Raw genomic sequence first — 10,984 nt, 5'->3', positions numbered from 1 at the left:
AAATTATATATATTGGCCCGCTAAGCAAGAAAGCAAAAAGTAACCTTAATGTAACGTTGGCCAACTATACAGTCATCATAAAATGCTCTATATAGTCAATTTAGAGCCATATTTAAACTAAAGTGGCATGTTTTCCGTGATTTAAAACACCAAATTCCGCGATTTTTCGTGGGTGGTTTTAAATACTAAATTCCGTGATTTCATTAGAAAGATGGAATGCTCTTGTGCAAGGTAGGCCCACAGAAGATGCGCACCGCTAAAAATCGTAGTAAAAAGAAGTAACTTACATTATAATTTTTGTTGTTTTCATTTCCTTATTTTTACCTTGCATTCTCATTATTTTTTTCTTCAATTTGATTTTTCTCAAGGAAAAACACGTTTTCTGCGTTATCGTTTTTTTCTTAAATTCCGTGGATTGTTCCGTTTTTCCGTGACACGGAGAACTTGCCCATTTAATTTAAACTGACGACCATTCGCTGTCGAAGTGATGTGATAATCGGATTCACTACCACGGCAACATTTTTTTTTTATTATATCGCGCTGCACTACAAGAAAGTTGCACTCAACACCTGTACATGTCTGCAATCATATATTGAATACAATCCCGCTCTTTTCAATGGTACACATTTTATAGGTGTAAGTAATCAGCATGGTTTGAATATTTTATACAGTTATCATCCAGGTCTTTTATCCCAGCTCTTTGACATCTATGCTTCAATGAAGAGGTACCGCGTAAACCACACCTCTCTTCGTCATACATAAATTCTCCCATGCACATTTCCTGACATAATATGAAATTAGGAAAACAAATGAGTTCGGCAGATGTGGGGCTCGAACCCCCCGCTGCACTGCGCCGCTATCATGTATACAGTATCGGCATATTGCCAGCGCTATTACCGCTCTGCCAGCCGACTTGTTAGTGCCATCTTGAAAATTTGAACATATCGCAATGAACACAGCAGAGTGCCGAATACGCAAACTTGCTGTTCTGAGTAAACGGCGTTTGAAAATCTTGGTACAATTCCATTGGTCCTTCTAAAAATTTAGACCATTCGTGAGCACTCATTTTAAATGTATATTATAGAAGTGAATGTAAACGAATTGTATGCAATACTTGCATGTTCTAAACAATTAACAGATCTCGCAAAACGCATTTTAACAGCTATTCGGCTGTAGCAAAAATGTCTCTACCACTGTACAGATAGTCGTATTCGGGGTCGAATACCCATTCAACTACGCGTAAACCATAGCACACATCCTATATATGGGGCTTACTGGTTGTCCTAAATGCTATGTAGACTTAACTTGATAATTAAGTTATAAATAATCATCACTGTAATATTTAGCAAAAACTCGAGGATTTTAAAGCAGAAATATCAATACTGGCGTATATTTTGCGTATGATTTTCTAGGATTTTCCAATTTTAAGGGGGCGCACTCACATGGCAATACCATGTGGGGAATGTTTGTACTTGTTTTGGTATCACTGGATAGAAGATACCTACAGCTACACAGTGGTATCAAAATAATATATCAGTATAGGACATTTTATATAGAAAATTCGGGGTTTCCAGCTATACAATATTATAGATCATCCTGATTTGTACAGCTAAGTATACGATTCGTATTTGCCACTTTCATTTTTCCCACTTATTCGTCCAAATGAAAATTTCAATAACTATGTAGGGGAGTAAGATTTACCATTAATTTTAGTGGAAATAAAAGATAATCTGAAACATTATTATACAAAACTCAATTTGCTCAAAATTCTCGATTCGTCACTCTGCCGAATTCATAACGCTATAATCGCAACGTGGCAAACAAAGACAGAAAACGTACCATATTTTGAAATTGTGTCTGCTTAAAACATTAATGTGTATTATAATAGCGCTAGCATTATTACTATAGTTGAATTATAAAGCGCATAAATCGTATAATCTGCAAACTTGCTTAATTTATTGTTGTTAATTAGTTATGTACGTTTTACAAAAGTGTTGTTGTTTCAGCCCTCTTCACAACGTAACTCAAGAACCGCAGCACCTATAAAAGTATATCTGTGATATTTTAATTCTTCTACACGCTCGCTATGAATTGAGCAATGTAATTTTTGCCAAAGCTCACTAACATTCGTAAGATGCTGTGAACTACCAAATCACAACAGTTTAAAATCATTAATAACCTTAATACGAAGAGCCTATGATACATACACAATACACACATCGATTTTGATTTCAGCCACGTGCTCTGCTCAGGACATCGCGTCGGTCGCGAGGTATGGAACCCAGTCAGCCTACCATTTTTCTTGTAAGACGGTCTGGATTTGTGCAATTTATAGGAATTATAGTCCACGTAGGTCCCCAAAGTTTCTTTCAGATATTAAAAGATTAGATTCCCATAAAGACGAAACAGTAATCTTTAGTCGGGACCTATGTAAAGTTTACATAAATTTTTTACCATCAATTCAGTGTTAATTTTGACTAAAGTCAGAAAATATTTTGGCGTATATACAATTGTCTGCCTCCTAAACAACATAAATTTTAGCACGATTGTGCAGTTAATATTCATATATTCTTTTATACATATGATACTTCAGTTTTAACACAAAATTATGTCATTGAAATCCTTCCCACTCGGCGATTTCAAAAGGTAACCCCGCTTCCCTAGAATGTGCAATAAATTAGCATTGAACGTTTTCTTATTTTAGCAGCATTCTAGAAATACTTGGCGTATGGCGAAAAGAGAGGTACGCGTGAACGTACTAGTGCAGCGTAATATAATCAAACATTGTTTGAACCTATTGCTATGGTAGTTAATCCGATTATTACATCACTTCGACAGCGAATAGACAGCAGTTTAGTTAGGAGACCATGTTATTTGCTTGGATGCTTTTTAATGTTATTGTAATGAAACACACATAAAACTTTGGCTCTGGAAGTGCAATGAGTAGAAGGACACATATTTCATACATGGCTATAGACGAATCCAACGAGCCAAGTGATGGTCAGGATTCAGTCGGCCATTACTGTGTCCCGTCTGCACAAATCTGGTGTTGTTACTGCCTGATTGGGTGGATTAATTCCGCTGAATAATCGATGTTGAATAATGTGTTGTAAACTTTCATCATTCTTTTGTCTACGTGTAACACTGGTGATATAATGCAGTTTAATATCCCCGCCATGGCCACATCATTTCACATTTTAGGTGGAATAGGCCAAAAGGGGGGCCCAGTTATGGCGGCTATTGAGGTGTAGGAATGCGTGAAATTGGATTCGTCTATAAGGTCATTTATTAGTAACCATCCAATCATCTCATTTAGGTGCACATGATGCGCAATGCGGTATTTAGTTAAATATATAAATTTATGATGCATTTCGTGGATTTATCATGGTGACCGATATTAAAATGACACAAAAATTAAAATGAAACAACCCCCCTCCCGTATGTTTTATTGATTTAGTTCTAAGAAAAAGAGAGAAAAAACAAACCGGCGCAAGGTGGCACAACAGAAGTTCTGTAAAAGAATCATTTATTGGGTGGGAAATTTAATTCAATTTTGCTCCAAAAGGTTTGTGGGTGTGAATGCAATTTAGAACATAAAAAGTAGCCAATAAGAATTGAACATGGCACGTCAATCATCAAATCACTGTAATGCCTCTTTAAAAGTGATAGAGGTGTCATCAAAGTTGGAACAGATAAGACTAGCCCCCGTAATCACATTAGGCGGAGTCGCAGTATTTATCGTTAGTTTTACACATTTAACTATTTTCTTGATTTTCCGACCGACTTAAAGCCATATTATAACATTTTCATACAAAATAGATTAGCATTTCTTTGCCATAAAATGTTAGTTTTTACTGTCAGATATATCCCCATTTATTTTTGAGCCGAACAACTACGGCAAAGCAAAGAAATTTGGAATTTACTACCAGCGCATATGTCGCCAAAACGTCTGTCATGTTATGGTACGACCTTTTGTTGTGTAGATCACCGTTCCGCACGTCGTGTACGTACTGTGTGTTATGAACATCGTGTATGCGTTCGACTAATAATTCCATCGTAATAATAAAACGCCGGTTCCGTCGTTTTATTCAAAATCTCGGATTTTGACAAAACTACAGCACCTAGAGTCGTGATTTTTGCAGGGTATATTGGTTTAATAAAGTACAATACAATCGTGTAAAAATGAATTATAAAATATCAGTGAGGCGTCTTCCTCAGCAAATGTTATAATATGGCTTTAACTGGATAAAAAAAAACTTAAATCTCCAAAGCTACCGCCTAATGGGGCATTGTCAGGTTCGAGGACTGTGATATCTGTGATACAAGCAACATCAAACCTCTTCAAATCTTGCACTTAAATTGCATCCCAACTTGAAAAGTGGGGCGAACGCACTGCGCGTAACTGCGGCAAGTCCGTTATAAAATATTTATGCACCCGCAAGTAAGTCACACCACAGGCAAAAGACAATTTCATATCATTCAGGTCTTTTATCATCATTCTTATTCAGAAGTCATTAAGTTACATATCTAAAATCTATTTCATTTAACAAATATTCAACTAAAACAAAATGCACAGTCAATGCAGCTTTTATATGGATAGTTTAACAAATTCTCAGAAGCAAACAGTCTTTTATATCGAAAATCACAGTTCACAATCGAGTAGTTCAGTATAAAAACGGCGCTTGGCACATTTGTCATTTTGGCGGAAAAGGGACTTTTGCAATCTTATATTCACAGGGAATAATAATATAAGAAAGGGTGTTTTCTTTTACATCTAGTGGTAAAAAGGGGACTGTTGACTACAACTTAGTATCTTTTTTGGCAGATATATAGAGGCAGTAGGGCACTTTTTTCACAAAAATATTATCCTAATATTTCACAATACAGTCTACTAAAAATACCAAGTGAGCAAAACAAAGAAACTAATTGTTGTCTTTAAACCTTTCGAATTAACATGCTTTATATATTATTATCAGTATGCTTTATTCTCTCATCGCTATCTGTATCGTTTTCAGTAGAAGTAAAACAAGCCAATTTGAAAGACAAACACCCCATCTCACAGCAGCTTTCTTGTCTCTTCATTTCTAGCTCTTGGGTTAACTGTAACAAAAAATATCCCATAATAATGATGAAAACGAACAAATAATCTTTATATAAAATAGCATGCGTATTTATAACTAATTAACGTTTTACGTTGCAACAAAAAATACTCCCTTCTTTGTACTCTCCTGGGGTTTTCAGCTCAACTGAAAATTGTTTGATAGACATATTTTTTGAATTGTTGCATGGGCGAAGCCACACTAAGCGTCGAACTAAAGCGTCGAACTGATCAGTTGTCCGTTTCTTTTCTGGATATTCGTGGATTTAAATGCAACTTTTGTTGCACAAACTACTAAGCGGAGGGCGGGAGGTTTCAACAGCTTCACCTTTTGCAATATTAAAGCCATACTATAACATTTCTGTAAAAATAGTATAATATTTATTTTCCATAAAATGTTAGCTTTTACTGTCAGATGTGTCCCCTTTTAATTTTGAGCCGAACAAGTGAGCACAGAAAATTGGAATTTACTACTAGCGCCCATGCATTTTACTCCCGCGGTTGTAATACGATACGATCCGCGGGGTGTGTGTGTGTGTGTATCCCGCACACCGTGTTCGTACTGTGCATACGTATTCGACTTATATTTCCATCGTAATAATAAAATGCTGGTTCCATCGTGTTATTAAAAATCTCGGATTTTGACCAAACTACAGCACCTAAAGTCTATTTTTGCAGAGTATCTTTATTGACTAAAGTACATTACAATCGTGTAAAAACAGAATTTAAATTTTTCGGGCGTTCTCCACAGCAAATGTTATAATATGGCTTTAAAGGTCGCATACTGTTATATTTGCAATGAATAGTTATGGGTCTTTTCTACCCGATGATACCAAAATAAGTAACGTCACCACGACGTCATAAAGTGAGCGTCCCGCACAAATATGAGTCGCACAATTGGGGATTTTAGCTTTGTACAACAGCACAAGGAGAATTTACTTTCTGCAAAAAATTCCGTGAACACGAAATGTTGACCAAATGTTTTTTTTATAATAATATAAAGGAAAGCTTTATTTTAACATCACTAGTTTTAAGTCCATACCCTTAGAATAAATTATCAAGAATGTTAGAATTCGAGGAATGTATAAGGACTATATAATAGTGGGTTATATCACCACTGCGAATGGAGATATGAGTCATATGAGTGTAACAAAAATGGGGGTTAAACATACCTCCTTAACAGTAGTTTTCAAGATATCATTCTCTTCGGTTATGTTATCAGTGGACATGGATTGAGTTGTTGCAGATGAGGGTATATTTGATCGTTTTGTTGCGTTCGTTGCTGAGATGCTCTCACCTGCAGGATACTTCCATACGGATATAATCTGTAACAGGACGATTATATGGAGTTGAAGAACTCTATAATGGCGCTAAATATATTTTTGAATATATGACAGAGTACTCATACATTCTGGACAGTTCATTAGTTAATTATTAACAATATTAATATTATTGATACCATCGCTGTTGGATAGTTTTTACCATACAAACGACCCTAATGCCGCGCAAAATATAATGAGCCTCACCGTCTTAATCAAACATAGTATGCGTACCGTGTACTTGCAGGGAAGAGATTTTCCTTGGCGTGCTTTGCGCGTGAGTTGTGCCCATGAACTCGACGATTAAGGTACGGATAATTTGGATAAAAGGCATTAAGCCACGAAAAAAAAACTTAAAGTGATGTAAAATATCAAATATTCTTATTTACACTAACTGTCCTAAATATGCGTTATTATGGAAATAATAATAAATCAAATATAATCTTCAATTCATCTTTAAATCCATCTTTAAACTCGTGACATATAAATGATTCATAATACTTCGTATATTGATGTTTCTCTCATAGAAATCAGTCAAAATAAATCATATTGTCATATGATAGAGGTCTAACGCTGTAAAATAACTGTGTGTAGCTTTTTCAATCGGACTGGGAAAATGTCTCCAGTGACTCACCTTAGGAATAAATATAACAAGTAATGTCACTGTGTTACAGAAAATAATGATACCCGAAAGAAATAGGTATAATGCTTCCGGGTCATCACCAATAAGAAAGCTGACGGTCACTCCAATTGTACACAGTATGATCACGTTATAAACGCTGATGCCAATAAACTTGCTATCGTTGAGGGCTTCAATAGTTACCTGAAGGGTAAAAATGGTTAATTAAAAATGTATAAGGCCCTATTAATTCGAAAGTGTTTCTCAAAGCTCCTCTGATGTTCAAAATCTAGTGTTGAATGTGGGGTTGTATTTTTAATATTTCGTTTTATTTTCATTTTAAATATACTTACTTTACGACTGATGTGAACCTGTGGTAAATCTGCGACTGGTTACAGATTTTTCACGGATTTTTCAACAGATCACGGAGTTCTATCTTCTAGTGCACGTTTTCTTGTAATATTGCAGATATAAGTGCAGCACGAAACAATCACAAATGCAAATTGTATCATGTGTGTCATTTAATCTTATAAATTTCGTAAATTTTGTCTGTTGATTGAAAGTCACTGCCTTCTTTACTCTATGTTTTCATTGGTATGAAGTTAGTAAAAACCAGGAAAATACTGCCTTTTTAGAGAATTCACGTATGACTATTAAATGCGAACGGTTGTTATATGCGTTGGGGAGCTTTGAGTCAAACTTTTAAATTAATGGGGCTTAAATAAAACAATATGTTTCACTCGAAGATACACAACAAACTGTTTTGAAATATTTTATCTAAGCATATTTTTATGCACATCATATAGTGCTAGTAATTTGATAAAGATTATCAAACTTGAAGATCTTATAACAATTGATATGTGTACTCTGCACTTAGGCCTGTCAGGTCTTCTTATTCTTGCTCATCAGCTTCTCTCTTTAAGGGTACTTACTGTTTTACTTACGATTTTTCATCGTAAAAACAAATTATTCAAACTTGAAATCAAAGACGTTTTGGTTTACAAATTATACTGTGATGAATGACTGACGTAATTTTAAACCCAAACCCCCCCCCCCAAAAAAAACCCCAAACAAACAAAGGAGATCTACTACAAACAAGATGGCTTTACTTCATGCAAATAAATTGTATTACCTTCCGTGTTTCCCAAGCAAGAAAAGCGCCGAAAATTAGAAGAATTCCTTTGTAGCTATAGAGGGCGAGTAACCAGTAAATAATGTAGTCACTTTCACATAATTCAATGTACGGGGATATAAGCTGATTAGGAGTTGTAGGGTCGTCCTGAGACAGACAAAATTTAAAGTATATAGATATTATGGTAATCGATTCTTAAATAGCAACAATTTATTAATGATTCGATAAAAAATGCAGTACTAAATTAGTAGCGATAATGAACTAATTAAGCAAATTTCATGACTGCTATATTTTACTTCTTTAATTCCACCTGCGTCAAACAAAATACAAAATTAGCTTTATCTTTTATTTGCCTGTAAAAATCTACTGTCGGATTTCGGACATACCGTTAGCGACTATTCAAATCAGCTCAAATTTATGCAATGTAAATTGTTGAAATGCATAACACCTCACACATTGCGGTAATTATAACGCGGACACCTGTACTACGTCACGAGACACGGTCAATATACCTTTTCGATAACCTTTATTTGCATCCGTGCATTTAAAATTTATGAGGTTATGAAGCCCGTGAAATATTTATCGTGAAATAATTCATCCGCTTTGTCATAATTACACAAATTATTTTCTTCGAACATTTCTGCATTGTTATTATGTTTTCGTTTGGTTTTCTTAAAAGACGACAGCTTACCCTTGTGTATAATTCCTTAACGACCAACTTCATTGGATCAATTACTTGCCACGCAGTTAAGATTCCAACATCAATTAGCAATAACACTGCGACCATCTTATACAACAGGAGGTCTGTAATCACCTAAAATTACATTGTTTGCTTCAATAATATGTGTTTCAAATAATCTGAATTATTAAAAATCATAACCATTAACCATCGCGATTAACATGATCACACGCGATGACCTGAACTGCAAAAATAATTAACTGAAGTGATTGTCTTTGGGAAATTTTGATCTTAATTTTTCAATCAATTTCTCCTCCATTAAAAAAGACTACAACTGAGAGCTATAATGCAAAACAATAAATAAAATCAAGATAAATCATACATTATTTCGAACTTCAAAATATACAAACTAATATGGTTCTATAAAAATAATTATCCGTGTTTCTATTAACTGATTAGGAATCTTGATCTCTCAACATCAACGACAACAGCGAAGTTTCCCCGGTAAAATATATCAGGGCAAGAAAAAACTGTAACCCATTTGGCAACATTTCTTGTTTTAAAGGGACAGAAAGCCTACCTTACTATTCAAAGACAGTCATTTGATTAGTTATGTGTATTTTATGTCACATGGAAAGTGAAAATACCGTCAAATTTGACAATTATTTTCGACAATTTCGGCATTACTAACTCGCAAGGAAAGTTTTAATGAGCGCGGGAACTTGTATTTTAATAGATCCTAAGTTTAAGTTGGTTTATAAATACTTTATGACAGTTTCTCATTCCACATAACATAGATAACGTAGATAACAAAGTATATAGGCTTAACTTGTAAAGATGTACCGATTCCCGGATTTTTCTGTGTAATCAGTGCATAAAGGAAAGAATACTTTTACATACCTTTCTTTTCGGAGTTTTAAAAGCGGCAACCTGATATACTCGCCACGTCTTACTGAACATGGATCCAAAAGATAATACAAACCCAACAGACAACGCCCAAACATTCAGCTAATAATATGGAAGAAAATGAGACAAGCGTTATAAAGATAAGGCCAAGAGAGCAATTGATCATGTTTAATATTACATTTTGAACGGGCTGGCAATCTATATACGATAGCTAACTTAATAGTACTTTCGGACAGAGTCTGAAAACCATGAGTAAAACAGTTTTACAACAATACAAAACTCATCGTAATTGTCTTCTCATCCTATTCTTACCTGACAACAAACTTCCTTGAAATTAAAACTGACCAAATGCGTATCGACACCACTAAAGAATACACCCGTGTATACAATCATTCCTCCAGTAATGATTACATTGTTGAGGTTCGGACTTGAAAGTTTGACGTATCTGTTAAAATATTTTCCGAAAATGTTTATATTTATCTCGTAAAATATCATTATTATTCATATAGTTACTCATGCAAACCAATTCTAGACATATAACACCTTACCAAGTTTCATCATTATATACAATAACAGTGACAGATAAGGAGTAAGATTTTGTAAGGACTGACGTAAAAGTGAAGGAAGGGTCTTTAAAATCGTCATTGAGTGTTTCTTATATGAACATCATTGTCTTTCTTAAGCAATGTAACCCTAATATTTATCAGATTACGAACATACTCCTCCAACAATGACTAAAACGTAATAATTCATTCACTGATGTCTTCAAGTTCATTAATTAATCGGATAGCAACGTTTGCACAATATTTTTGTGGGACCTGAGAGCACAATAGACATATCGAAAATGAAATTCGCGATACAATACACATTTTATGGCCACTTATTAAAATTTGATATTTTTTTTTAATTTAACAGTCATCAAAGTATATGGATTATACGTAAAATGTAGCAGGGATGAAAAGCCGAAAATCAATTGAAAATGTCGACCTTTCATATTAAAGATATAAATGGGTTTTTTTTAAAGACCTACTTTTTTTTGGTATTTTATTTTGGTATTTTGAGGAATAAAATCTATATCTTAAAAACAAAAGGTCAAAATGTTCATGTGATGGACGGCTTTTTATCCCAGCTACAAACACTTTATATTCAGTAAATATCATTAGATTTATACAATTTACTTCGCGGACAGTCACATTTCAAATATCAATTTTTAGTCATTGCAATAAAATGT

Source organism: Amphiura filiformis, chromosome 13, assembly GCF_039555335.1.
Source record: "Amphiura filiformis chromosome 13, Afil_fr2py, whole genome shotgun sequence".
Lineage (NCBI taxonomy): Eukaryota > Metazoa > Echinodermata > Ophiuroidea > Amphilepidida > Amphiuridae > Amphiura > Amphiura filiformis.
This window is presented reverse-complemented; position numbering follows the sequence as displayed.